The sequence below is a fragment of the Dipteris shenzhenensis genome, chromosome 1, assembly GCF_047967505.1.
Source record: "Dipteris shenzhenensis isolate YYH24624 ecotype China chromosome 1, Dip_SZ_1.0, whole genome shotgun sequence".
NCBI lineage: Eukaryota > Viridiplantae > Streptophyta > Polypodiopsida > Gleicheniales > Dipteridaceae > Dipteris > Dipteris shenzhenensis.
The window spans coordinates 1,596,943-1,624,849 of NC_141596.1; the positions used below are offsets into that span (position 1 = coordinate 1,596,943).

Sequence of the window (27,907 nt, forward strand, 5' to 3'; positions counted from 1 at the left end):
TTGCATGGCGATTGTAAAAAACCCTGTGTTCCACGCTCACACAAAACACATTGAGATTCAATATCACTTTGTATGCGAGCTCATCATGGATGGAGAGGTCGACTTGGTGTACTGTCCGATTACAGAGAATGCTGCGGACATCTTCACAAAGGCTCTTGGAAGAGACTTGCTGGAGAGGCATCTTCATCGACTTGGCATTAGGTCGAAAAAATAAGTTCACTTACGGGTGGACATTGAGGGGGGGTGTTAGATATCAATGCTCCACTCTCGTGTAACTACGCGGGAACCAGCTAACTCTACTTGTAAGCCCCCCATATGAGGAGAAGGCATTTGAGTAGCTCGATTATCTGGTAGGTCCTGGTGTGGACACCAGATGGGGGCCATGTGTGGCCTGATGGCTGGACGGCTTCAGATAGAGTTAGCACACTGCTAACTAGGCTACATGCAAGTGCAGGAAGGCATCCCATGACTGACCGCACTGAGGGTAGATGGAGCATTTCCTAGGGCAGCCCACTCTTGGATTGCAGGGCCCGTTTGGAGCCCCAGATGATCCCGGATGGCTCTAGGCTGAACGATTTTGTGCCACGATTCTATCATGTGGTCGGTGGCCTATTTCAGGACCGACCCGCAGTCGGCCGTTTTGGGCGGACTGGGTTCGGTCACCCAGTTGGGTCTAACTGACTACGATTGGTGGCTATATAAGAGCAAGCCCATGAAGCCCATTTCATCACTAGCTATAACAACCCTGATTCCTTAGCATCTAGCCTCCGTCCTCTACTGTTTCCAGCACGCCATCGAAGCTCTTCACACAGGAGCGCACGGCTGGGAGGTAGCGCCATCTATTGTATCAGTTTTACAGTAATCAAATTTTTGATTCTCCATACTATCTGCTTTTCTCTCTTGCATACGAGATCCTGTTATTTGTTGAGCACAGACGTTGTATTGTTTTCTTACAGCTTCTTCTTTCTATTACAACAAAACCATTCCATTAGCATAGTGTGCCTAGCTTGTTAACTACCAACTATTTATTAGATATCATCTTCATTACAAATGTGACATTTGTTGGTTTAGATAGTGGACCTGAATTGAAACATTCATTCGTTGGATTCCAAAGTGAAAATGTAGTGTGCATCAAGGAACCATTTGGCATTATCATTCTTAGCTTGTGGTTTTTAAAGGGATTCTTTGTGAATATAGCACAGATAGGTAAATGGTCCACATAGCTATGCCTAGCTCTTGGTCTTTTCAAATCAAATGCTATTAACCTAATCTTGCCATAATAGACTTATTGTGATACATAACATATGCAACCATTATATAAGCCCCTATTTTGTAGTAATGAAGGATTAAGCTTCTCTCCTCCTTTATATTAGACTAAAGTTTCCTCATCCCCCTAGGTGAATGCCAAGAAGAACGAAGGAGACCTCCTATGACTTATTTGCTTTTCTTTAAAAAAATTTCTTTAGAATCATCTCCATTTGGGTTCTTAAGGGGCATGTGTACAATTCATACATACATACATATATACCCACTATAAAAAATATGGACATAAGCACATGCACAAGCTCCTTCTCAAATTTCCCAAAACGCGTCTCGTGCCTTGACATGCATTTTATTGTTTGAAGCCACTCTTCAAAGAGCAATGGTACATGTATTGTAGGCCTTGCAAAAGCTTGAATCATTAGCCCTAAACTTTAGATCCTTGATGATAACGTTATGAATATGGACAGGAGACCCTATTGTGCTTACAATACAAGCATCACTTTTCATTTAAGCAACTAAGGAGGCTATTGTGCTCAAGTGAGCAACAAGGGAAGGATACCATATCATGCTTATAAAGCAAGAATCAACCTCGTGGATAGAAGGCTATAATGTTTGTGTGAGCAACTAGGGAAGGCTATCGTGTTCATGTAAGTAATAAGGGGAGGGTAATTGTAGCTCAAGACCCTACATGTGACACTTTCCACACATTCTCGAAAACCTTATTGGTCTTATTAGGGCCTTAGGACATGGGCCACTTAATAATTTCTCACTCTAAACCCATTCTAAGCTATGTGGTTCAAATCCATTTGAACTATTGGTTTAGAGTGGCAATAAGGTAGGGTGGCCCTAATACAAAGGTATGATGTGGGATTTTGAAGTATGGGTATTTAAATCCTATTTTCTCTTGGAAACACGAGGTTAAGATTTAGATACTCCTCGAGAGGACAAAAATCGAACCACTACACAAGTGAAAGGTGGGCTTGAAGTCTCAAAGGCTTACACTCCAAGAGTTTACCTCTTAAAGGCTTTAGCTCTCAAAAGGCTTTAGGAGATGAATGTCCTTAAATTTAGCGCAAAATGAACTTTCGTCAGTAGCAACGTAGTGGTTTCTTCCATAAAACGCGAGTCCCCAAGTCTTTGAATTGCGCAAGAACTGTTTTGCGTAACGTCGCCCCTCTCAGCCAAGTTTTCGCCAGAGAATCTCTCTGTTGTCTTGAACAATCACAGCTTGGAGGCGCAAATTTAGTTGAGTCACTCGAAACAGTCCTATACACGGTGAAGGTTACGTTAAACAATTGATCAAAGGAATTCTGGTATGTTTGCTTCTTCTGAACCTTCTCCGTTTCCATCTCATCGGCGTTCCCTCGTTGCTTCTCAGCGCTTTGGTCAGCTTTAATGAAGTTTCTTGTGTTTGAATCAATGAGGGTGGAATACATACGAATTGAGAAATAATGTTCTACTACATCCAAAGGCAAAGGAGCTGAGAGGAAGAAAAGCTGGAGGAACAAAAAAGAGAGAGAGAGAGAGAGAGAAACCTCTAAGAGAAGTACCGACAGCAAGAAACACGGCACGGAGAAATGCAACGTGGCATAGCTCAACGTAAACAAAGGAAAAAGGCAAAAGGGAGCATTGGCAGAGAGAGATGCTTCACGATGGATTATAGATCTACTGCGGGAACGTAATTGAGCGCAAGTGTGTGAGTGCATACGCGCGCGCGCGTGTGTGTGTGTGTGAGAGAGAGAGAGAGAGAGAGAGAGAGATGCAAGCCAAGATGACGAAGGGAGTGGAAGAAGCGGTAGTGAGTGTTAATAAGTAGGTTGAGGTAGCTTCTTGCTTGACTCTCGAGTGCAATCCCGATTTTTCTGGATGATTTGTAAGTTTAGAGCACGATCACACTGGAATGAAAGGCAGGCAAAATGGCAGCGCAAGATACGACGCGAGGCCACACTCCAGACTCCCACGGTGTTGTGTATCAGCAGTATTCAAGTTTAAGTGCCTGAGAAGACAGTCTTACCTATAGTTAGGCGTGCGTTTACTATCCCACGACATCTGGCAGTGTTTGTGGCGGCAACATGAGGACGACGATTGCCCCTGCTCTGAGGACAGGCCATTTATGACCCTGACGGGGGATTTCGTCCCCTGGGGGACCTACGTTAACACACCCTTCCGCTTTGGAAATAGGGTGACCGTGCAATTAGTCCGCCAGTGATTTAATGCTTCTTGTTGGCTATGGCAACCATTCTCCTACATGATGTCAGAGCGGGAACAGGCTGTAAAGGGAAGCGACTCGAGAACCGATTATGGAGAGTTGGACCGTGGGAGAAGAATCGTCAAACTATCAAAGCCTTGCTTTTTTATCAATTTAATATGCCTTGCATTTGCTCCTTGAATTTAAAGCCGAGAGTCATTTGCATCTCCCAAAATCGTATTTCAATAGTTTTCTTGCGTTGTTCATTGTGCTAGTTAATCCGTCATGTCCGTTATGCAGGAAGGTTCTGAAGGTCTCTGGGATCGTCACGGGTGGATTCTGTTTGCAGATTGCTTTCACTCATTAAGATGTCTCTTTAATGTGGGCATCCATTCTGGTGGCAAGCTTAGCCATAGTTTCCAATGTCTTCTTAGCTCATCAGCGTGTTCTTTGAGAAATGCATTTTCCTTTTGCACGGCCTTAAGGTCCTGGGATGTTTTGTTCTTGGCATAATCTTGCTTAGCTGGTTCTTCATCTCTTGATGTGGGAGTTGTTCTTGTTGAGGTATTCCTACCTCTTTTATAAGAAAAGAAAAATTTTCCAGAAAAAAGTACCTTCTATAAAAAATTGACAACCGTACAAAGAGGTAGCTGTCCATGAGGCATTGAGAGAAAAAGCTGAAAAAGCTAGCTGTCATGCAGACTGTTTTGTGGGGTTCTGCCTAGGGTGCCGTGGAAACAGGAGCCAACAGCTAGTGTGGTGGACTATACAACCAACAATTTCCTTGATCTGTGACGGTGCCTGCAGGCCAAGCCTGGCAGAAATGATTTTTCCTTTTTTGAAACCATTTATGCAAAGTAGAGATAATATCAAGCCATAGTATTGGCGAGAGTGGCAGGCGGACAAACCTGGTGTTCCCCATCACCAGGCTGCGAGCTGGCCATGGTCTCCCAAACGCTGCCCTCTAGCTAGAATTCGGGTCATCGAAGTGCCACATATTTTATCTTTTGGCTCATGACTCGCTGTCTCCAGGTTTCCTTGTTCTGCAAAGTAGTGACAAGTATTGTCTCTGCTAATCTGTTCGAGCCATGGACCTATGGGGAGGCCTCCATGAGCCTTGAGCCAAAGGAACTTAGGAGATCTTCCTTGGTTCGAGGCTAGTCTACCCAAGAACCTTGTGTCGCACCCATTGCTCCAACCATTGCCTCTCGCGCGATGAGGTCTAGGGGGACGCAGCTAGCTGCAAGTGTCTACCAATGCGGGTGGTGTAAGAGAACCTAGCCTCTTAGATTGCCCTCTCAAATTGCCCTACCAAAACCATTCTCATGGATCCCTTTGCAGCTCTCACAAGGGGCAGCCCTTTCAAAGCCAGAGTCTCCAATGGGTGTACTCCTCCCTGCCCAGTTTGGGCTTGATGGCCCATATCTTCCCTACCAGTCCCACAACTTCAATCCTCTGCCACTCAAGGGAGTTCAAAACCTCATCGTCCCTAAAGGTCTCAATCAATGGCCTTTGACTCAAATTGAAGGACCTTTCCTAGGCCTATGTTGTGAACAAGACCAAGAATGGCACGCCTCCCCAAATCCCGCCATCACCTTGCTTTAAGTGATGGGTCATGATCTGGACAGAGAGTCTACATATGCTCGAGGTGGAGCAAGTCTAGAGATATCTGGCAGATAGTAGAAGTACGTGGTGGTAAGATCAAAGGACCACGCTTAGTGGGACTTTGGATCTATCTCTCTTTGTATTGTGTCCATAGTTTTGGATGGAAATATATTCTTTTGGTAGCTTCTATATCTGGCTGGATCATTGTCTTATTGATGAGTCTGCACGTCTATTTGATGCACATGAAGTTTGTGATTCCACTTCCCACAGACACTGTCTGAGCTCCTGGGCTATTCTATCAGTCTTCCGCTGTGTGTACCCTCTGTTTATCGATTTCTAACAGACAGACACAAAATAATCAGCATCAACATGACGGATTAGAGGGCAGCATGGGAGATACAAAAGACTGTGCTGAAACATACGCAAGACAATAGCGACAAGAAGTCCTGATTTTCGTTAGAAAAGATAGCTTTTGCAGCAAACTGTAGGCTGCATTGTAGGCACACAATACAGACTTGCTACAGCAAAAGACAGCACGGGTGCTGAGTCCTGACAGGGTTCAGCTCCAAAGCTCACTCACCTTCACATAGGAAGCATTTTCCAGTGCTACCAGTACTTTGGCTTCGTTGTAGGCTGAGTTTGACTGACTTCAAAAAGAAAAATTGGGGCTTAAGCAACAGCTTCTTCAGCAACATGAGCTTACTTGCACGAGAGGACGGATTTCCGCATGAAGTGTGCTGCATCGGAGGCCATTGTGGACACCCAAAAGTTGCCATGACTTCCATGGAAAGCTACTACCAGGAAATACAGAAAGAAGGCTTTCACAAAAGAATTCAGCGTACTGTCGACACCTTAGAGAGGAAGAAGAAACAGATATAGAGATCCATGTTAGAAAATTACCCAACAGAGGGTACGCACAGCGGAAGACTGATAGTAATGCCCAGGAGCTCACACAGTGTGCGTGTGGGGTGTGGAATCACAAACTTCTTAACTTGTGTGCATAAAATAGATGTGCAGACTCATCAATAGACAATGAACCAGCCAGATAGAGAAACCACCAAAATAATATATTTCCGTCCAAAACTATGGACACAATACAAAGAGATAGATCCAGAGTCCCACCAATGGTGTGGTCCTCTGATCTTACCACAAGGTACTTCTTCTATCTGCTGGCTATCTCTAGACTTGAGCCTGCGTGCTCCACCTCGAGCGTCTGTAGACTGTCCCCAGATCACAACACCTTGCTGCCCTGAGAGACAGCCAAGGTTCAGCCCTTGAGAGCTCAGTCTGCAGCACACCTTCTACTCTCCTTCACCTCTAGGATGAGGCCCAAGTAAGTGTCTTCTGGCTGCTCTTGTCTGCTGCCTTTTCTGCTGAACTGTTGGATGATGAAATGAGGCAAGTGCCTCTCCTTTTATAGGCCCCAAGGGGCTGGCAAAACCTACCGACCCAGGCCCCTAGATCTGGCCGACCTGGTCAGTTCTTCCTGCCCCCCCTGGCCAACTTTTCTGGCCCCTCCTGGGCCTCACAAAATTGCCCTCTTGGGCTCTCTTTTCCAGGGCTTGCTGGCCCACGATTCCATGCAAGGGCTGAGCCCTTGGCCAGCCCAAGATAGGGCCTGGTTGGCTGGCTTTGCCTAGCCCAACCAGCCCTCCATATGGGCTGCCATGTGCTGCTCCATCCCCCGCCATGTCAGCGCCTGTTCACCCTGCTTCTGCTGCGCCAACCTATGCACCATCATCAGGGTCTGTTGCAGGTCCTTTGCCTGCCCACTACCCTCGCCATATGGCTCGCCATGCCGACGCCATCTGCTGGTGTCTGTTGCAGGTCACAATCCTGCCCACAGTCCAGCCATGACTCCACGCCTTGTGTCATCCTGAAGCTGTCCTCTGAGTGCCTCATGCCAGGCCTGATCCAAGACAATGTGTCCCTGCCATCTTCCTGCACATGAGCTGCTCCTGATGCAGCCTTTCATCCTTGGGATACCCCACCAACCATGAATGCTCCAGATCTATCCCAGATCCACACATCCAGGTAATCTCTCTTTGGGCACATCCTGCCCTAGGTCTCCCTCCCCCACGCTCTCCTCATTTGGGGGCTTACAGATGGGGAGGTGACCTTTCCAACATCCCCTCTCACCGACACATCCAGGCCCAATGCCAACACGTCGATGAAGATGCTCCAGTAACTCCTTGGTCGTAGTCCTCTAGAACTTTTCGATGTCAAAATCTTTTGCTGGCTTTTCATCCAGTGGCTCCTGCCCCACCAGGTCTGGTTCCGCTTCCGCACACCATCCTGGTACATAGGTCCATCTTTGGTAGCACCTCCTGGCACCACCCCCTTCAGTCACGTTCCTGCCTTCGAACTCGAGCAACCCAGCCTCTACGATCTTCATGTTGTCCCCCTCATAATGAGTGAACAACTTGGAGTCTTCCAGGCACCGTGCTTTGAGGGTCTGCTTCAACCCGTCCTTCCTTTGGCAAGGTCTGCAACAAAAGTACGTCTCCAGATAACCTGGACCGCGAACTTTAAACGCACTTGAATGAACCTGAGTCACCCTCCTTCTCGCAAGGGTACAATCCTCCAGTCGTGGAAGTCGATTCCCTAGAGCTTCTGAATCAGGGTCGTCCTTTAGCAAGGGCCCTGCCTTCAGACTCCCACACCTGTGAGCCTCCTACTTGGGCTCTGATACCATGTTAGAAAATTACCCAACAGAGGATACACATAGCGAAAGACTGATAGTAATGCCCAGGAGCTCACACAGTGTGCGTGTGGGGTGTGGAATCACAAACTTCTTAACTTATGTGCATAAAATAGATGTGCAGACTCATCAATAGACAATGAACCAGCCAGATAGAGAAACCACCAAAATAATATATTTCCGTCCAAAACTATGGACACAATACAAAAGAGAGAGATCCGGAGTCCCACCAATGGTGTGGTCCTCTGATCTTACCACAAGGTACTTCTCCTATTTGCTGGCTATCTCTAGACTCGAGCCTGCGTGCTCCACCTCGAGCGTCTGAAGACTTCTGTCCAGATCACAACACCTTGCTGCCCTGAGAGACAGCCAAGGTTCAGCCCTTGAGAGCTCAGTCTGCAGCACACCTACTCTCCTTCACCTCCAGGATGAGGCCCAAGTAAGTGTCTTCTGGCTGCTCTTGTCTGCTGCATTTTCTGCTGAACTGTTGGATGATGAAATGAGGCAAGTGCCTCTCCTTTTATAGGCCCCAAGGGGCTGGCAAAACCTACCGACCCAGGCCCCTAGATCTGGCCGACCTGGTCAGTTCTTCCTGCCCCCCCTGGCCGACTTTTCTGGCCCCTCCTGGGCCTCACAAAATCGCTCTCCTGGGCTCTCTTTTCCAGGGCTTGCTGGCCCACGATTCCATGCAAGGGCTGAGCCCTTGGCCAGCCCAAGATAGGGCCTGGTTGGCTGGCTTTGCCCAGCCCAACCAGCCCTCCATATGGGCTGCCATGTGCTGCTCCATCCCCCGCCATGTCAGCGCCTGTTCACCCTGCTTCTGCTGCGCCAACCTATGCACTATCATCAGGGTCTGTTGCAGGCCCTTTGCCTGCCCACTACCCTCGCCATATGGCTCGCCATGCCGACGCCATCTGCTGGTGTCTGTTGCAGGTCGCAATCCTGCCCACAGTCCAGCCATGACTCCACGCCTTGTGTCATCCTGAAGCTGTCCTCTGAGTGCCTCATGCCAGGCCTGATCCAAGACAATGTGTCCCTGCCATCTTCCTGCACATGAGCTGCTCTTGATGCAGCCTTTCATCCTTGGGATACCCCACCAACCATGAATGCTCCAGATTTGTCCCAGATCCACACATCCAGGTAATCTCTCTTTGGGCACATCCTGCCCTAGGTCTCCCTTCCCCACGCTCTCCTCATTTGGGGGCTTATAGATGGGGAGGTGACCTTTCCAACAATCCACCCACCCATTCTTGTGTCCACTCACTTGATCAAATTTTCTTTGTCTGGGGACCTGCCAGGAGTTGGTCCTTCCATTTCTCCTACAGGCTGATTCTCAGATTTTCCATGTTATTTTCTCATACATTCAAGAAGCATTTTTGCTCCTTGTTCTCTTGCTTCCGGGGTTGCTTCTTGTTATTGACTTTGCTGGGCACCACATGTATATATTGGCATACAGTTTTGTAAGACCAAATGTCATTGTTGCATTCTTGTGTCCACTCACTTGACCAGAGTTTCTTTGTCTGGGGACCTGCTAGGAGTTGGTCCTCCTATTTTCTCATGCATTCAAGAATTGTATGTGCTCCTTGTTCTCTTGCTTCCGGATATACTTCTTATTATTGACCCTGCTGGGCACAACATGCATAGATTGGCATTTCACTTTTGTAAGGCCACATAATGTCTTTTTTTAAATTTTATTAATGAAAAATATAAAAGAGCACAAAATACAATAATATCCATAGGAGTACATACACCTGTACACCAAGACGGCGAATTGATAGTGGCATTGTGTCATAACTCCCGACTATGCAATTGTGTCAATAGACTTCACCATCTTTAGGTGGTGTGTCATAACTCCCGACTATGCACTTGCGTCAAGAGACTTCACCATCTTTAGGTGGGGCTTTGGTTTCTGCACCTGCATAACCTAAGGGCTGGCATAGGCAAATGGAGGGGGCTGGCAGCAAATGCTGCCAAGGGCTGAGGGGAGGAGGGAGGTGATAAAACGGGGAAGAAGGTGATGACACAGAAAACGGAGGGGAGGGAGCCCATAAGCAAGTAGCCTTTTGAGCCCAGCTTATGAACGGGGTGAGCAGCTTGATGAAGGAGGCAAGAAGGCAGGTGTAGAGCTGAAGAAATGAGCTGGGGGAGAAGATGGAGGGGCAAGCAGAAGCTCCGGCAGGATAACAGAATGCTATCTTTCCTTTGGATCATGCCATAACTTGTTTTGGTACTTCTACGACAAGCTCTCTAATATTAGTATCTTTTTTGAGAAGATTTGATGTGTCTATTCCCTAAGAGTCCATCCATTCAATCGTTATCTTTCCTTTGGATCATGCCATAACTTGTTTTGGTACTTCTACGATAAGCTCTCTAATGCTAGTATCTTTGCACTCAGATCTGGAGCAGTTTGTGAGAGAGAGAGTTCATCAATATTCTCCAGCACTTTGTTGTGTTTTGTACTGCTCCCTTGGAGCTATTTTTCCGCCCACCATCTGGTGGATGAATATACTCTCTTTCTCTCTCCGTCCATATTTATTTCTGAGAGAGTGTTTGTTGCATCTGTGATCATCTATCTGAGTTGAGTGTGTGTAAGAGTTGGAGAGATCTTGGGTGGAGGTTTGAGTGATTCATTCCCTCTTGATTTCTAACATGGTATTAGAGCTCTAGGCTCTCAACTCTTCTTCATCAAAGCACTCTTTGAAGGGAGGAGTCCCTAGGCAGAAAGGCGATTCTGTTTTTAGCTTAGGCTAGCACGGGAGGTCAGTACATCTTTTTTGCTTCAGTTTTTCAGTTTCCTATTCATCGAGATGGATCAGCGTTCAGAAGCCTCTACACCCACTGCTCGCCCTTCCTCCTTTTCCAGTCATCTTCCTTCTTCATTTATTCCCAATTTTGGTGAAGCTGAAAAGCTCGATGGGACGAACTATCCAATCTGGAAAGTCAAGATCCGAAGCCATCTGTTGGCACGGAAGCTGTGGAAGATAGTGATTGGGACCGAGGAGAAGCCGGAGGACATTGTGGACAAAAGAGGTGAAGTTTTATTTGAAGCAGATGCGGATGAACTCTGTGCATGGGAGGAGAGGGATGCTCAAGCCTTAGCAATGCTAATTGTCACGACAGCAGATGCTGTGATTCCTCATATCCAGTTGGTAGAGACGTCTTCAGAGGCGTGGGCCATACTGAAGGAGCTGTATGAAACCGATAATACAGCCCGTATCATTACTCTTCAACATCAGCTTTATAATCTTGATATGAATGAGGGTGATAGTATGCATGACCATTTGACAAAGGTGAAAGTCGTGCGGGACCAGCTCGCAGCGGTTGGTCAGAAGGTGGACTTGAGTCAATTGGCGTTGCTCATACTCCACAAGTTGCCACGGAGTTTCAAAAGTTTTGTGACTACGGTCACTGCGGGTGTCAACGGACTAAGCCACTCACCTTTGAGGAGCTTGGCCCACTCCTGCTTCAGGAGGAGGCTCGAGAGAAACTCTTTAAACCGATGAGAAGGCATTAGTGGCCAAAGACAAGCCTGGAAAAGGCAAGCCAAAGGAGTTCAAGAAGTCACAGGACGCTGACCGAAAGAAGAAAATGAAGTGCTATTACTGTGAAAAGCTTGGCCACTCTGCCAAAGAATGCTGAGAGAAGAAGGCGGATCAGAAGCGGAAGAGAGAAGCCAGGAACAAAGAAGAGCCTAAGAATGATTCTGCCAATGTGACGACTGGACAGTTGTTTTTAATCAGTGAACATTGTTTAGCGTATGCAGTCATTGAAGAAAAAGAGGGTTGGTATGTTGACAGCGGTGCTTCAAAGCACATGTCTAAGAGAAAGACTTGGTTCAAAACCATGGAAAGTACACACCCGGATTCTAAAGTTTCTGTCAGGGATAGCCGGACGTGTCCTGTGAAGGGCATCGGTAGCATTCCTTTCATTACAACCGCATCTCTGGAGTACTTTATGTACCCAACCTTTGCAAGAACTTATTGTCTGTAAGTCAGATGGACAAAAACAACATGGCAGTTCTCTTTCAAGATGGCAAGGTCACCGTGACATCCAAAGCAAATGGACAGATGGTGGCTTAAGGAGTCGAAGAGAACGGACTGTACCGCCTCAGTGCAATGTTGGTTCATGAAGACAAGGGAAAGTCCAAACTTTGGCATGAGCGCTTCGGTCACGTCAGCTATGGAACCTTGGTTGAAATGTCAAAGTCGAAGATGGTGGATGGACTTCCACCAATTACAGGCAAGGATGGTGTCTGTAGGGCTTGTCTAGAAGGCAAGCAGCACAGGGACAAATTCCCACAACAGGCCTCGTTTCGGGCCAGCAAACCACTTGAGTTGGTTCATGCCGACATTTGTGGCCCAATGTCTACAGCATCGTGGGCGATCCAGGTACTCACTTCTCTTTGTGGATGATTTCAGTAGAATGACCTAGGTGTATTGCTTGGCCAAAAAGTCACAGGCTTTCGAGAAGTTCAAGGACTGGAAGGCCAGAGTTGAAAAGGAGACAGGGGAGGATGTCAAGACATTTCGTACAGACAGGGGGGGAGAATTCACCTCAAATGAGTTCAACACATTTTGTTGCAAGCATGGGATCAAGCGACAACTCACCACATCACATACTTCTCAACAAAACGGGGTAGCCGAGAGGAAGCATAGAACCACCACGGAGACAGGGCTTGCTATGCTCCGAGGTAGGAACCTTTCTAAAGCCTATTGGAGTGAAGCTATGAATACAGCTGTACACATTCTCAACAGGACCAAGACGAAGGCCGTCAAGGACAAGACTCCATATGAGGCATTTTATGGTAAGAAGCTCTCTATCACTCATCTTCACATTTTTGGTTCTAACGCATGGGTGTATGTGCCCTAGATCTGACCTGGCAGGGCGCGATGACATCAGCAGTGTACGGCGCAGGACACGTGGCTGGGAAGAGGGCCTGGCAGAGGCACAGATATGGCAGGGAGTGCAGGCCTAGATATGCAACAGGAAATGTGGCTGCCAGTGGGCAGGAGGCAGGCCTTTTATAGGCTGGATACCTCCCTTGAATGGAGGGCCAAAGGACCCTGAAAGTTTGGGGCAAAAGCCCTGGGGGGTGTGCCCTTTTAGGGTTGGGAGCACCTCATCAAACCAATGGGGATTGGCCCACAGTTGTGACATTGAGGGGGGGTGTTAGAAACTAACTGTGCGCACCTGTGAGCCCCCGATTTGAGGGGACAAGGGGCAGTGAGAGGTAGGAGGGCTGGGGAGAGAGAGAGATTTAGGCCGGCATCATAGGCAACCAGCACACGGGCTGGTTGCAGTCTGCAACAGCAGGAATAAAGGGGCTCTAGACCTCACACAAAGGCACCAGGAGCAGCATTGATGGCTGCCCAGGGCGCCCTTAAATAGGGGCGTGTGGCTGGCCAAGTCGGCCCAGCCAGGGCCACCGACGAGGGCCAACCCTGGTCGGTTTTCTAGGGCCCATGTGGTCGGCCACCAGACAGGGTACCGACCCTGCTGGTCGGTCAACTCAAGGGGCCTGGGCAGTGTCTATAAAAGGCCCACTCCTCCATTCATTCCAGCATCCAGTGCAAGACTGAAAGTCCCTCTCCAAGGCTATGTTCAGCACTCAGATCTGGAGCAGTTTGTGAGAGAGAGAGTTCATCAATATTCTCCAGCACTTTGCTGTGTTTTGTACTGCTCCCTTGGAGCTATTTTCCCGCCCACCATCTAGTGGATGAATATACTCTCTTTCTCTCTCTGTCCGTATTTATTTCTGAGAGAGTGTTTGTTGCATGTGTGATCATCTATTTGAGTTGAGTGTGTGTAAGAGTTGGAGAGATCTTGGGTGGAGGTTTGAGTGATTCATTCCCTCTTGATTTCTAACATTCTCTACTAATGCTCTTATTGCAATCAAATGGTCAATTGTGGAATGATTTGGTATGGAACCTGCTTGTGATGGTGATCCGGTAGTGATTGTTTTTTTGTGATCATGGGTTTGCACAAATCAAGAATGCTCTGGCTTCAGAACCCATTCTACGCAATCCAGATTGGCGAAGGCTAAGATTGGGCCAAGTTAGTGAGGTTAGGATAATTTCTCGGATGCGTCAATTTTACGAGCAAAAACCTATGAGCAGGTTTATACGAGTGTGTTTTTCAAGAGATTTTAAAAATAGTATTTCTTTAGGAAACATGGTTTTTACACTTTTATTTTCATTAGAACTAGATCCCTTTATCATAAAATTATACAGACTAGTCACTCATTCATTTTTACATAACATAAATCTTCTTATTCATAGACATCCCTTTGTACCCTTGTTATTACCTTAAAAAAGTATTGAAAAATAATTCATTTAAGAAACGTCCCTCATAATCACTCTCAATATAATAATATTATACATAAATAATTACTTATTAAACACATTTATATCATATGGCAATATCTTTCAAGTGTTTTTATAGTATTAATAACAAGATATTTATGGACATGTTTCTACATAAGTTTAAATTACTGTAAATAAGTATTAACTTGGGCTTATATATCACTCTCATAAAATACATGTAATATTTAATACTATATATGCAAGGTTTTCCAAAATATAACTCCATAGATGTGCTCAAATGGGGTTTTCCGATCAATTTGAGGGCTGAATGACTATATTTAGACATTGGATGTGAAAGTTATTTCACTTTCAAAAGTGCTATCCAAGGTAGTTTCGCCAACGAAACTACCTGAAAGACCTTGTTCAAAGGGGTTTTGCTGGTGAAACTACCTTGATGGCTTGCTTCGATGAGTTTTCTTTGGAGAAACCCTTTCATGAAGATAGGTTGAGAGAGGTTTTTCAATGTCACCCCCTATTAAGTAAAAAGTTGTAAGAAGGATCATAAGGGAATTTTCATAGAGAAGTCTACTCTACATGTGGGTTTCTTCAAAAGCCATCCCATTATGTTCTCACCATTCCCAAAGATTCACATAAATATTCGTGTATAAAATAGGCATTCCTATAAAACGTTTCATATTTCTAAGTGAAACTATGTTTTCTTCTGATCCATTTTTGTCATATTTTTGCATAGTTGGAAGCTTTTTTTTTCCTTCGCTCGGACGCTTGGAAGATTTTGCTCGAAAAATGCTTGGAAGATTTTGCTCGAAAAATGCTCGTCCTTTAATTTCTCTAGGGGATGTTTAGGCCTAGAGAGGGCAAAAAGGATAGTGTGGAGGGAGACTATATAAGTCCACCTCCCCACCCTCTACTCTCTCCTCCTCCTACTTGCTGCCTACTCTCTCTCTCTCTCTCTCTCTCTCCACATGAGGATGATGATGCCAGGATGGCTGCTTAGGTTTTTTGGTGGACATGTACTATGATATCACTGACTTAATGAGCCACACTCCGACCTCCACCAGGACTAGATTGCAACAGGGAACTACCGATAGAGGTGGGCACATGGCAAACAAGGGCAAAGCAGCACCGGAGGGGGCCGGCGCCGCATGGGAGGACAAGTACGATGCTCTTGGTGAAGCCGGAGAGGTTGCACTAAGAGGGCAGATAGCTCAGATCAATTGGCTCAAGGAGAAGACGCGGAGGCTGTGTTTTTTGTTAGAGTGCACCACTCATTCATTAGTTTTCTAGCATGATGCTCGCTTAGTAGCTCCACCCTTTTGCTCATTGTATCAGGTTTTTCTTCAGTATGATAGACCTATCGGTCTTTAGCAGACTTTAATAAACTCTCTCTCTCTCTCTCTCTCTCTCCACCGCTTAGCCGCTCAGCCTCTCTGCCACTTAGCCTCCCTGCATGCTCTCTTTCCGCCACCACCTTCCTGCTAGCCACCTGCTAGCCTAGCCTCTCCACCCACTAGCCTCTTCATCCGCTAGCCCCCCTCTGCCTACTAGCCCCTCCACCGCCGCTTGCTATATAGCTCATCGTACAGGGGGGGTTTCTGTCAGCTAACCCAGCCTCAGGCTGAGCTAAGCCCTTGGCTCAGTCTGAGGTGTTAGCTCAAATAAAGGGGTCGCTGATTGCGCAAGTCTTTTTCAATATCTTTTTCAATATAGAGTTCTCGAAAACGAAGCTTTTCCCATCGACTCCAGCCACCAAGAAGCGATCCTACGTCGCCATGGCATCGACGCCTTCCCTCTATGCTCTGACTTAATCATAGATTTCAAAGTAAGCTTGATCCACATGAACGGATTTACTTCCTACAGCAAGAACTCAGAGATGCAAAGCTCCGCAGATAGTTTCAGAAATGAAGAATGAAGGTAGACAAGAGGTAATACAAGAAGTCCTACAGCCATGACAATATCGACAATTGTGATCTCTAGACTGAGGTAAGAGAGCAACAAACCACAGTAAATAACAAGAAGATTTTACGCATTGGAGGACTGCAAGACAACTGCCTTAGCTGTTTTGGAATGGAAGAGGAAGAGGAACACATTGATGAGAGCAAGATCATTCAACTCAAGAAGGTAGTACCACAAATCGATTGGGATGATAATGACATAAGCTTCATCACTCGAAAGGGTAACCAGGCACAGATTTACTTCAAAGAAAAAAGCTCAAGGGTCAAGATCCTTAGACAAACCAACAAGTTGAAAGGTACTAGGATTTGGATATCTGAAGAGCTCACTATGACCCAACTCAAACAATGAGCAAATGAACTCATCAAAGTGAAAGAAGCAAGGAAGGAAGGTAAATGGGCGGTCTACCAAGATGGGCAAGCACTGATAAGAGATTTCAAACCTAAACCCAAAGACTCTCTGTCTTAAACTGATGTTATTCAGATCACTCTTACATAATACCTGAACGTAGTTATGTTATGCTATCATAATAACCTGGGGCTGTTGTTGTACTCCCCCACAAACTCTCAGTCTCTAATTGATGTTGTAGCTTTTTTGGTGTGTGTATTTTGTCCCATAGACCCGCGAGGTCTTCTGAGGACGTTAATCTCTCTCTCTCTCTCTCTCTCTCTCTCTCTCTCTCTCTCTCTCTCTCTCTATGCTCACTTAGTAGCTCCCTCCTGTCTGCTCCCCCGTCGGCTCTCCTCCGCTCCATCTCTTCCGCCCATCTGCAGCTCTTGCCCCGCCTGCAGTGCCCGCCAATAGCTGCCAGCCCCCCGCCTCGTCGTCAATAACAAACACTCCCCCCTAGTCTTCTCAAACAACAAACTAACCCTAACCCCGAGTTGGGCTAAACCCCCAACCCAACCCGGGGTTAACTAGGGGGTTCTACAGACAACCAATTATGGACTGGCCTACCCTCTCCTCCAAGTCCCCCTCAACCCCTTCAACCTCCATCAGGACTTGGTACTCTACAGTTGCAGCCATGACACCCTCTCCTGTATGCACGCAATTACCAGTCTCAAAACGACCCATCCTTGGGCAACAAGATCAGATCTTTTATTTGTAGCAAGCAGTGAGAGAGCTATGATTGGAACTGGCAGGAAGTAAAGGCTCGGCTTTACATTTTAGAAGGGCCTGGTAAGCCGGCAGTAATTGATGAGGCTGTAAAATCCTATAAGGATTCCCCACGCGGCTGGTCTCTACAGTCAAAGATTTTGTTCCCATTGAAGTACAAACTGCTAAGAAGAAGCCTATGGCTCTGATACCATGTTAGAAAATAGGAGGGAATGAATCACTCAAACCTCCACCCAAGATCTCTCCAACTCTTACACACTCAACTCAGATAGATGATCACAGATGCAAGTAACACACACTCAGAAATAAATGTAGACGGAGAGAGAGAAAGTATATTCATCCACCAGATGGTGGGCAGAAAATAACTCCAAGGGAGCAATACAAAAACACAGCAGAGTGCTGGAGAAAACTGATGGACTCTTTCTCTCACAAGTCTCCCTGTATCCTCCATTCATATGGCCATAAAAGTATGTACGGTATCTGTCCAGATACTAGCCAAAGTGTGCGAGGGATGAACCTGAGTACCCTCCATAGCCTCTGTACATCTGGCCCTCCAGATATGCCAGGATGCTATGCTCGCTAAAATCTCCCAAGAAGTATCCACCGAGACATGTACATCTGTAAAAGGAAGGTGTGGTACCACATCCAACGAACAGGACTTAATCAAAGAGTTTAAATCAAAACCAAAAGACTCTCAGTGTTAAACTGATGTATGGCTGATTACTCTTTCAGCCTATTATGTAGGTACTCCAAATAAATTGGGGTTGCTTTTGCACTCCTTGGGAGCTGCCATGTGCCCTCCCTAAAGCAAATGTACTAGAGGGTTTCTTGCTGTCCCATAGATCTTTTGGTCTCCAATGGACATTAATAGACTCTCTCTCTCTCTCTCTCTCTCTCCCCTCGCTTAGCCTAACCTAGCTCCTCCCCTCCCCTTCCTGCTGCAGTAGCACTGGCGTACACAGCAGCAAGGCAAGGCGGCGTCGCACATAGCAGCAGGGTGGGTGCATAGGCAGGTCGTGACACTAGAGTCAAGTCGCAGTGGGGGGGTTAGGTCCAAGGAGCAGGTCGCCAACTTAGGGAGGGCACAAACAGCAGCCCATTCTCAGGCCCAGGTTGAGTTGATCCTTGGGCTCAGTCTGGGGTGTTAGAGATAGCAAAGGGGCAAATGACTCACAGACCGTCGTGGAATTCTCGAAGGCCTCCATGGTGAAGAAATCTATTATCTCGACCCCAACCTTGACCCCTTCAACGAAGAAACTCTCCTTTGCTGCCATTACTGGTTTTGCCCCTACTCCCTCTCCTTATGATCTGAATTATCAAAGGCAACGTAGCAAACTCATAGGCTTGAACCTACAGGAACAAGTTTATTATTTACAACAAGAACTCAGAGAGGCTAAAGGCTCGACTCACCTCTCTGGGGATGAAAGTTTTCAGAAAACAAAGGAAAACAGGAAATCATACATGAAGTATTATAGATACAAAGTGAAGCAGCGCTCGAGCCAAAGCTGGTAACCAAAGTCCTGGACTTGGTTACCACTCAGGTCAAATCAGTAAAACAGGAAATTACAGCAAAAAAGGACAACAAAATCAACACATGGGATGCTTATGAAGAATTACAAGAACAGAAAAAAAGGCTAATAACAACCATATTCTACGCATAGGAGGATTACCTGGGGGCTGGCAGGATGGGAGCATGGCAGAAAAGTTGGAGCATGTCACTGAAGCAACCCCCTAGATTGAATGGGACTCAAAAGATATGGTTGGTGTCCTCCAACAAGGGACTTAAGCCCAATTAACTCTGAAGGACAAGTTAGCAAGAAGCAAACTTCTTAAGCAAACCAACAAATTAAGAGGTAGCAAGATATGGATCTCAGAGGAGGTCACCCCGATTCAGCTCAAGATGAAAGCCACAGAAATAGCTAAAGTGAAAGAAGCTCGCAGGAAAAGGGCTGTTTACAGGTATAATAACCCTGAGCTGAGATGCCATGTGCACTTCTCGACCCTCTGGTTTATCCAGGTGTTGTTAGTCATCTTTTTTGGTGTGTGCTTTGTCCGATAGACCCACTGAGGACGTTAATATAATGTATATATAGCTCATCATACATGTTGATAAGGGAAAAAAAGGAAAGACAACCAGGAATTATGTACTTCACCACGTCAGATAGGTGAGACTTCATAGGGATCAGCTGCAATGTGGACTCGTAGATGATGAGCTTATGAACCAGATTCCAGAGTATGTGTCTTTGTACTAGGCACCGAGACAACCCCCCACAAAAAAACTGACTGAACATGGATCACACAGACTCAAAGAGAGCCAAAAGACTACACAGCCCGAAACAGATAAACTTAGAACTGAACTTCCCCCCAAGACTTAGAGAACAGTCAGCCTCAGAATACTATAAACCCACAGCCCACACTCCTAAGCTTCCATCAAGGACAATAGTACGCAACTCTCCCCAAAGCTGCAGTCAATGACCAAAGAGTGAAAGGGACTGGCATAACAGATTGCATCAACCATCTCTGCCTTACAAATCCACTTCCAGCGTATGTATCCTTCTCCTGCCCACAGAGTACTCCACGCTCATACTTCACGTCGCCAACAATCCTTCAGATGATTTGAACCAGCCCATACATTCTTCGTATCAGCTCACGTGCAAACAACGACCGTCCTGCCTGTGAGGTAACCTTGCTCAGCCAACTACAAACAGATTGCCATCTCTGGGAACCTCCAGCACCAAGGCCTTCTCGGCATCACCGGGCTTTGCATATAAGATTTGCATTTCTTTAGAGATATCCTCATCCATGAGGTCTTCCGGCTTGTCTGGTTTCATCACAGTAGGTCCACAGCTGCCTACACTCATGATCCTATGAAAGTATTTCTTTAGTCTGAAGCCATTGACTGTATTCTTATGCTGCTGACCATCCAAATTCTCAAGTTGATATGAGCCATTTTTGAATTTCTTCGTCACACAAAAAGGTCCATCCCATTTGGCCACAAATTTCTTCTTGAAGGTAGAATCCAGACTACTGTTGTATCTCAAAACTAGATCACCCTCCTTGATTTTCTTATCCCTGAATTTCCTGTTTGCTCTCTTCTAATTCTCCTCTTGAATTAAAGCATAATGTTCCACCGCCTTTTGTCTATCTAGTTGTGCTTCCCGCAAATCCAATAACCGGTTCTGGAAAGTAGAATTTGAATCCTTGTTTATCTTCATTAACATCTGTAATGTAGGAATTTCTACTTCCAAGGGTAATAGAGCTTCTTTCCTGTAAACAAGATGAAATGGTGAAAATTGGGTGCCTTCTTTTACTGCAACTCTGTAAGCCCATAAAGCCCAATGCAAAGCAAGGTCCCACTCCTTCTCATGTGTTCTCATGATCTTTCCCATGATATTAGTACACACACCATTAAAATTTTCATTCATCTTATTACATTGGGGATAATAGGGACTTGCATATCTGTGTTTAATCTTCAGCTTTCCACATAATAAATCCATTAGTTCACTCCTGAAACCTGGACCTCTATCATAAAGCAACTCCAGTGGCACACCAAATCTACAGCAAATATCTTCATACACAAATTTACATACAGATTTCGCATTGACAGCCCGTACTGCTTGTGCTTCAGCCCATCTCGTCAAATAATCCACAGCTATCAGCACATAACAATTTCCCCTAGCTATCATGGGTAGAGGACTGATGGCATCTATTCCCCATTTCTCAAAAATATTACAAGCAAACATGATATTTCTGAGTTCTGGATGTAAGATCCTCTTACTCATCTGCTGACACTGTAGGCATGACCTGCACCAATGTCTTATGTCTCTCTGGAGGGATGGCCACACATACCCTTCTGTAAGTATTTTCCTCAGCATGATTTTGAAAGCAAAATGTCCTCCATATACTCCCTCATGATTAGCTTGTAGAATATGAAAAACTTCCTCATGCCAGGGAATTCTTCTGAGCACCAGATCTGCCCCTTTCATGTAAAGAACATCATCTATCAGACAATAAGAAGTACAGCTTTTAATAAATCTGTATTTTCTTTGTTTCGGAACTTCTTCAGGCACTTTACCAATTAACAGGAAGCTTTCCTCACAAGCTAATGTCTCCCTTCCTTTGTATAAGGGCTCCTGTACTCCTACTGCATCAACATAAGCTGCTGTAATTTCCTGTGCAGCATCATGTGCATTTACATTCTTACCTCTTTTAATATGTTGGAGTGTCCAGGCATCCAATTGATTTAACAGTTTCTTCACCGCACTTATCCATCTCTTCAAATGAACATGCTTAACCTTCCAGACACCTAAAATTTTCTTCACAACCAACATAGCATCTCCCTTAATCATGAGTCTCTTAATACCCAGACTAACGCATACTTTCAAACCTTCGAAGAGGGCTGCATATTCAGCTTCATTATTACTGCTGGCTTCGAGCTGAATTCCCATTTTCCGAATCTCCTTTCCTCCAGGATCATAAATGACAATTCCTCCTGTACTTTTATTTAAACTTTTTTTGTAAGATCCATCAAAGTGTAAAACAAATGCATCCTCTAGTACTTTTTCTTCATTCATGTCAGTGTTCTTCTCCACATGTTCAACTAAAATAGGTCCTTCCTTATAGGTGAGGAGATCAGCCAAGGAAGCTCTGGTAGAGTTCTCAACCAAGAAGGTAAAAGAGTACTCCTGTAACTCTACTATCCATTTAATCATGCTTCTGGAGATGTTTGTACTATTCAACATATGAGGCAGTAGTGAACATGAGGTGAGAACCACAAAAGGCCTGGACAATAGATAAGATCGAAATCTCCTACAGACATACAAGAGGCTAGCCAGGACCAATTCAGCCACTGAATACTTCCTTTCTACTTCACTCTTCACCCTGCTGGCATAACAGACTGGCCTCATATATCTGGAACCCTCTCCCTGTTGCAAAAGAATGTCACCGAACCCTGCTGCCCCCACAAAATCTACCTGTGAATCCTCATCTACCAAATCCACCAATGCTATTGTTCCTCCATCACTTTCTGAAGTCACCGAGCTCTCATTCTCACTGCTGGTTTCACTTCTCTCTTCCTCTTCACTTGCTGAATCTGAAACTTCAGCCCTGCTCACCATATCAAAATTCAATTTCTTCCCATTCGAATGTACGGAAAAGATTCCTCTCTACCAATTCTGAATTGCACCTACCTTCCTCAACCACGGCCTTCCAAGAATCAAAGGATAGGCTCCCAACCCCGCAGGCATCATGTGACAATCCACTCGACATGAAACACTGAATGCCTCAACCTCCAGGCTAGGTACTATCCCTAAAGTCTTCACCTTGGAGTGGTTTGTTATTTTGATGCGATAACTAGAGAAGCGGGGTATCTTCAGTCCTAATCTCTCCACACAGGCCTGGGTAATCACACAAATCTGTGCACCCCCATCTATATAGGCCTCTCCAAAACCCTTTCCTTTATGCCAGGCTTCTACAGCGGGTATTTTTAAGCTTTGGGCATAGACCAATCATTTGGGCAAATGTAATGTCTGGTTTCCTCGCTGAAAGATCTTCCACCAAATCATAATCTCCCTGCTCCTTCCCCATGGGATAATCTGTAGTTCTGTACTTCCTTTTGGGCTTCCTGCTCTTCTTCTTTTGGTAGGTCATCATCTTCTCATACTGCTTCCCCTTCTTTGCACTTGGACCAACCTCCTCTTCTCTATCTCTCTTCCCTAATGGCATGACATCTTTAACTTCCTCCAACTCCAACAAGCCAAATGTAACTGCCTTACCTTTCCCTTTCTCTTCTGCAGTGGCTTTACGGTTTCAGAGGTACTAGGCTGACCTGCATCTTTTACTTCTACACTATGATCATTCACCCTATTATTTAACCCTGTTGGCAATGGATAAACATCACCTCCAGCACGAGGAGGCTTATCATAGTGTGTGCTGTAATGTCCCCACTCTCCACAATTAAAGCACTGGACACAAGGTGCAAATGACCCTTGACCTCGTCGTGCCTGCTACGGGCCTGAATTATTTGAAGAAGGCATGCTGCCTCTGCCATAACCACTCGATGATCTATCTCTTCCCCTACCGTTCATCAAATTCAAACTCAAACTCTTCATAAACTCCGACATTTCATGAATTTCTTCTTTTATATTCTCCTCCTTCCTGACTTCTGGCTTCTGTATTTCTGGCTTCACATGAGAGATAATTTCAGGCACATGCTGAACCATTGGCATCTCTTGCATCATTTGTGACAATCTTATCTACTTCCTCTCCTTCTCTTTTGCTACCTTGAGAGCATCCTCATAAGTGACCAGCTCTTTACATTCAATCTTTATCCTAATCTCCGGCTTCAGACCAGCAACAAACCTATCCTTTTTTATGACTCTGGGGGAAACTTCAGGTAATAAGGCCACCTGCCATTTATTCCACAACAGTGAACTTACCTACATACTCATCCACTAACTGAGTCTGCTGTTGCTGCAATAAACATAGCTCTCTCCAAATGCCATCAGGATCTCTAACACACATAAACTTGTCCAGGAAAGCTGTCCTCACCTCTGGATAAGTCGGGTTTCTGTGAGCACCCTGATCATCACGCATCCTTGTAGAGAAAGTCTGCAGCCAAGTTCTCGCTTCTCCCAACAGACAAAAGGATAGAATCTGAAGAAGGACTTCTGGAGCATTCTTGTCTTTAATAAGAGTTGTGAACTCCAAGCACTCTAAAAACCTCTCTGGGTCTTCATTGGGCAACCCGTGAAATCGAGGAAATTCATGAGCCATCTCTCCTCTTGATAAACTTATCTCAAACACACTTTCAACCAGAAATACCACCCAACCTCTTCTGGAAAGAAAACAAAAATAATCACTCTACCGAAGAAAACTTGCCCTGCATTTGACTGGCATTCTTCTTCCTAAGAGCAATCACTTTCAAAGCCTTTTGAACCTTAGCACGGAGACGTATCAGAAGTTCAACATCAAGGCATCTATCTCTCCTATGTCGACACTCCCCACATAACTCACAATGAATCGCTCTCATGCGAGGCTTTGTCTTCATAGTTTCAATCCCTAACCACACAGAAATTCAAGCAACATTCCCCGGCCAATCTTCTAGGCCGTTTTGTCTTGAGTACCCAATCTCAATTCAAAACTCCTCCTGTCCCCAGCAGGATCGCCAAAAAGATGATGAGGAAAAAAAGGAAAGACAACCAGGAATTATGTACTTCACCACGTCAGATAGGTGAGACTTCATAGGGATCAGCTGCAATGTGGACTCGTAGATGATGAGCTTATGAACCAGATTCCAGAGTATGTGTCTTTGTACTAGGCACCGAGACAAACCCCCACAAAAAAACTGACTGAACATGGATCACACAGACTCAAAGAGAGCCAAAAGACTACACAGCCCGAAACAGATAAACTTAGAACTGAACTTCCCCCCAAGACTTAGAGAACAGTCAGCCTCAGAATACTATAAACCCACAGCCCACACTCCTAAGCTTCCATCAAGGACAACAGTACGCAACTCTCCCCAAAGCTGCAGTCAACGACCAAAGAGTGAAAGGGATTGGCATAACAGATCGCATCAACCATCTCTGCCTTACAAATCCACTTCCAGCGTATGTATCCTTCTCCTGCCCACAGAGTACTCCACGCTCTTACTTCACGTCGCCAACAGTCCTTCAGATGATTTGAACCAGCCCATACATTCTTCGTATCAGCTCACGTGCAAACAACGACCGTCCTGCCTATGAGGTAACCTTGCTCAGCCAACTACAAACAGATTGCCATCTCTGGGAACCTCCAGCACCAAGGCCTTCTCGGCATCACTGGGCATCTGTTTGGCCAAAGCCTTTCTACGGTCAGCCTTGAAACAAACGTGTACCCTGAATTACAGTCAGCCCATGCCTTCAGATTTCGTGGAGCTCACCAACATCCGTCGCCCAACCTCTCCTTCAACCACACTATCAACACACAGCCAAAATTCAGAAAACAAGACCTCGGTAAGCGCAACCTGCACCACCAAGCTCATCATCACTGAGCACCTAGAGTCCATTTGTGCCAAGCATGCAGTCGAAATTCCTCATCCCGTCACGTACGTAGATCTTCACACACCTTTTGCTTATGCACACCCTCTCTTTCATCTACCAAAGACTCTCTCTTCGTCCAGCCTTCTCTTCAAGGAGCCCCCAAGTGCAACGTAGATCCTTCTAGCGCAAAACCGAATCAGCTCCCATGTGCAGGATGCCTTCCCAATCAGTCCAACCACCTCAGCCTAATTTGCCACCTCATCAGTGACATTTTACCACTCCCATTTAAAAAATGCAAATATCCCCCCAAGGCACATTAAATGCACATTTTGGACCTTTAGTCACACAATTCCCACACACATTAGCATGCACATTAAAGCTTGCATGCACCCCTGTACACACACATGAAAAGCCCCTTGACGTGGGCACCAAAACATGTCAAATTCTCGTAACATGCAAGTGCACATTGACTCAGGAAAATATAAAAAAACCCTTCATGACTTGACTTTACATGACCCCAAAAACATTTCACTTGACCACACACTGGACACCCTTGCTCTGGAAGTCTGGTACAACCACATTGCATTTCATCATTTCCCATGAAGTCCCTGCAAAACATACTTTATTGTCTCAAAAAACTGTACATCAGTCCATTATGCTTGTGAAAGAAAAATCCACAAATGCCAAAATCCCACACCTACCCTAGATGTGTACAACTATGTGCCTACCCACAGCTATATACAGTGCTCAAAAACTTGATACAGATTTTGTCCTATCAACATTTCTGGGGGTTGTCTTCTCCAGACCCATCTTCACTTTGACACCCGCGATACAGAGTGGGCTCGTGTGGAGCGGCCATAGGTTCTCATGCTATCGCAGATGATTCGCGGCAGTAAGCCATCCGTTCCTCACCAGATCATTCAGGCTGAGTTTGGGTCATCCCCATTACAGCTAGATGCTGCTTCTCAGGTCATCACGTATCTGCACTGAGTGAGGGAGTACGGGGATTACACTTCTGGGCGCAATAGACTACCTTGGCTTGCATTGTCCTCCTCTATGGCACCTTCGGCAGGGGGGGACCAGAGATGTTGGTATGCACGCAGTGAGAGATGGTTTGAGTGACTAGGGCTGCACATGGATAGACTCCCTCCCTTCTAGTACAGTATGGATGCTCCATTTTCTCCCCTCTTGTCACAGGAGGTCAACTAGGTAATCCATGAGGATCTCTTGCACCTACACATATTCCGGATCTGGTTGGGACCGAGCGAACTCCCGTGAAGCTCAGCTTCTACAGAGATCACTGCTTGCACATCATAGAGTAGGGTTTCATTGACCCACTAGGATATATGCATATCCACCTCCCCCCCTCACCGAGGATCTCTATTGGGCAGCTCCAAGTCTCTTCACATAGACTTCGTATCGAGAGCGGCAGAGCAGAGGGCATATCGAGGGAGAGGCGCATATGGACATTATGTGACATGCAGGAGATTGAAACGGAGGAGCACTTCATCTTCAGGTGCCCTGTTTACTATGAGATCTAAGGGCATTTCTACTGCCTCTTGAGAGATAGATTTGGGGTTTTGTCCCGATTCCTCTCCTACCCAGACCAGAGATGTTTGGCGGGCTTCATCCATGAGGTAGTCAGGCACTGCGAGAGGATACTTTGATCACGGAGACAGGAGCAGACTTCTTCCCTAGCAGATCCTTCTCAGAGCTCTATCACGGAGTTCTTCTTGCTAGATCACATGGACACCCACGAGACAAGGCCTCGACATGATCGTGACCTAGAGCTCGTGACCCGACAGCTAGACAGGGGGTTGATATGCAGATTACACTTGGGGACATTCCCTCTCTGTTCAAAGTCAGGAGCCTGACCGACAAGGGTTACTAGGGTTCCTGTGGCCCTTGTTAGACGTAGAGCTATGACCAGGACACGTCAAAGCCGTACCTGTGAGCAACCGACAACACTATCGCATATTTCATGCCTCCATTGCCCCATCCACCTTGATGTCCTGATGACAATGATGATGATGATGATGATGATAAGATTGATATGTAGTCGACCACTGACATGACTATGTTGTACGCACAGACTAGAGGATTGTATGTCTCAAGAAGGAAATACCACAAGTAGAGTGGGATCATAATGATATCAGCTGTGTCTCCCAAACAGGAATGCAAGTACAAGTGTTTTTCAAGGAGAGAGCGAGAAGAATTAAGATTCTTCGACAGACAAACAAGTTGATGTTGGAAATTACCCAATAGAGGGTACGCACAGCGGAAGACTGATAGTAATGCCCAAGAGCTCACACAGTGTGGTGTGGGGTGTGGAATCACAGACTTCTTAACTTATGTGCATAGATGTGCAAGTCAGTAAATAGACAATGCTTAGAAACAAATATAGAAGCAACTCTATATATTTCCGTCCGTCCACAAAGTAGGACAGGAAACAATACCAAAAGGTTCTCCTACTAGATGCCAAGCACTTCTAGATCTCTGAGCCTGCGTGCTCCACCTCGAGCAAATGTAGACTCTCTGCCTAGTGTGTTCTTCTCCACCTTACTGCCTGTGAATCAGCCTAGGTGGGCAGCCCCTGCCAAGCTTTGTCTGCAGCAATCAGGTCCCCTTGGTCCTCCTGAATGTAGGCTCCAAGATAGCTGCTCCATTGCTCCAAACTGCTTGTGAATGGCTGCTCTAGAAGATGATGATCTCAGCAACCTTCTGCCCTTGAAGACAGTCT

General features: G+C 45.9%; 1 protein-coding gene across 1 annotated transcript in view; it reads left to right on the forward strand.

Moving 5' to 3' along the window:
- Positions 1–2,212: 2,212 nt before the first annotated feature.
- The window catches only part of LOC147905234 (glycerol-3-phosphate acyltransferase 9-like), a 120,796-nt gene continuing 95,101 nt past the window's right edge, over positions 2,213–27,907 (forward strand). The window contains exon 1 of the mRNA XM_087379147.1: positions 2,213–2,576. The gene's annotated coding sequence lies outside the window, so the exon portion shown is untranslated. The remainder of the gene's footprint in view (positions 2,577–27,907) is intronic.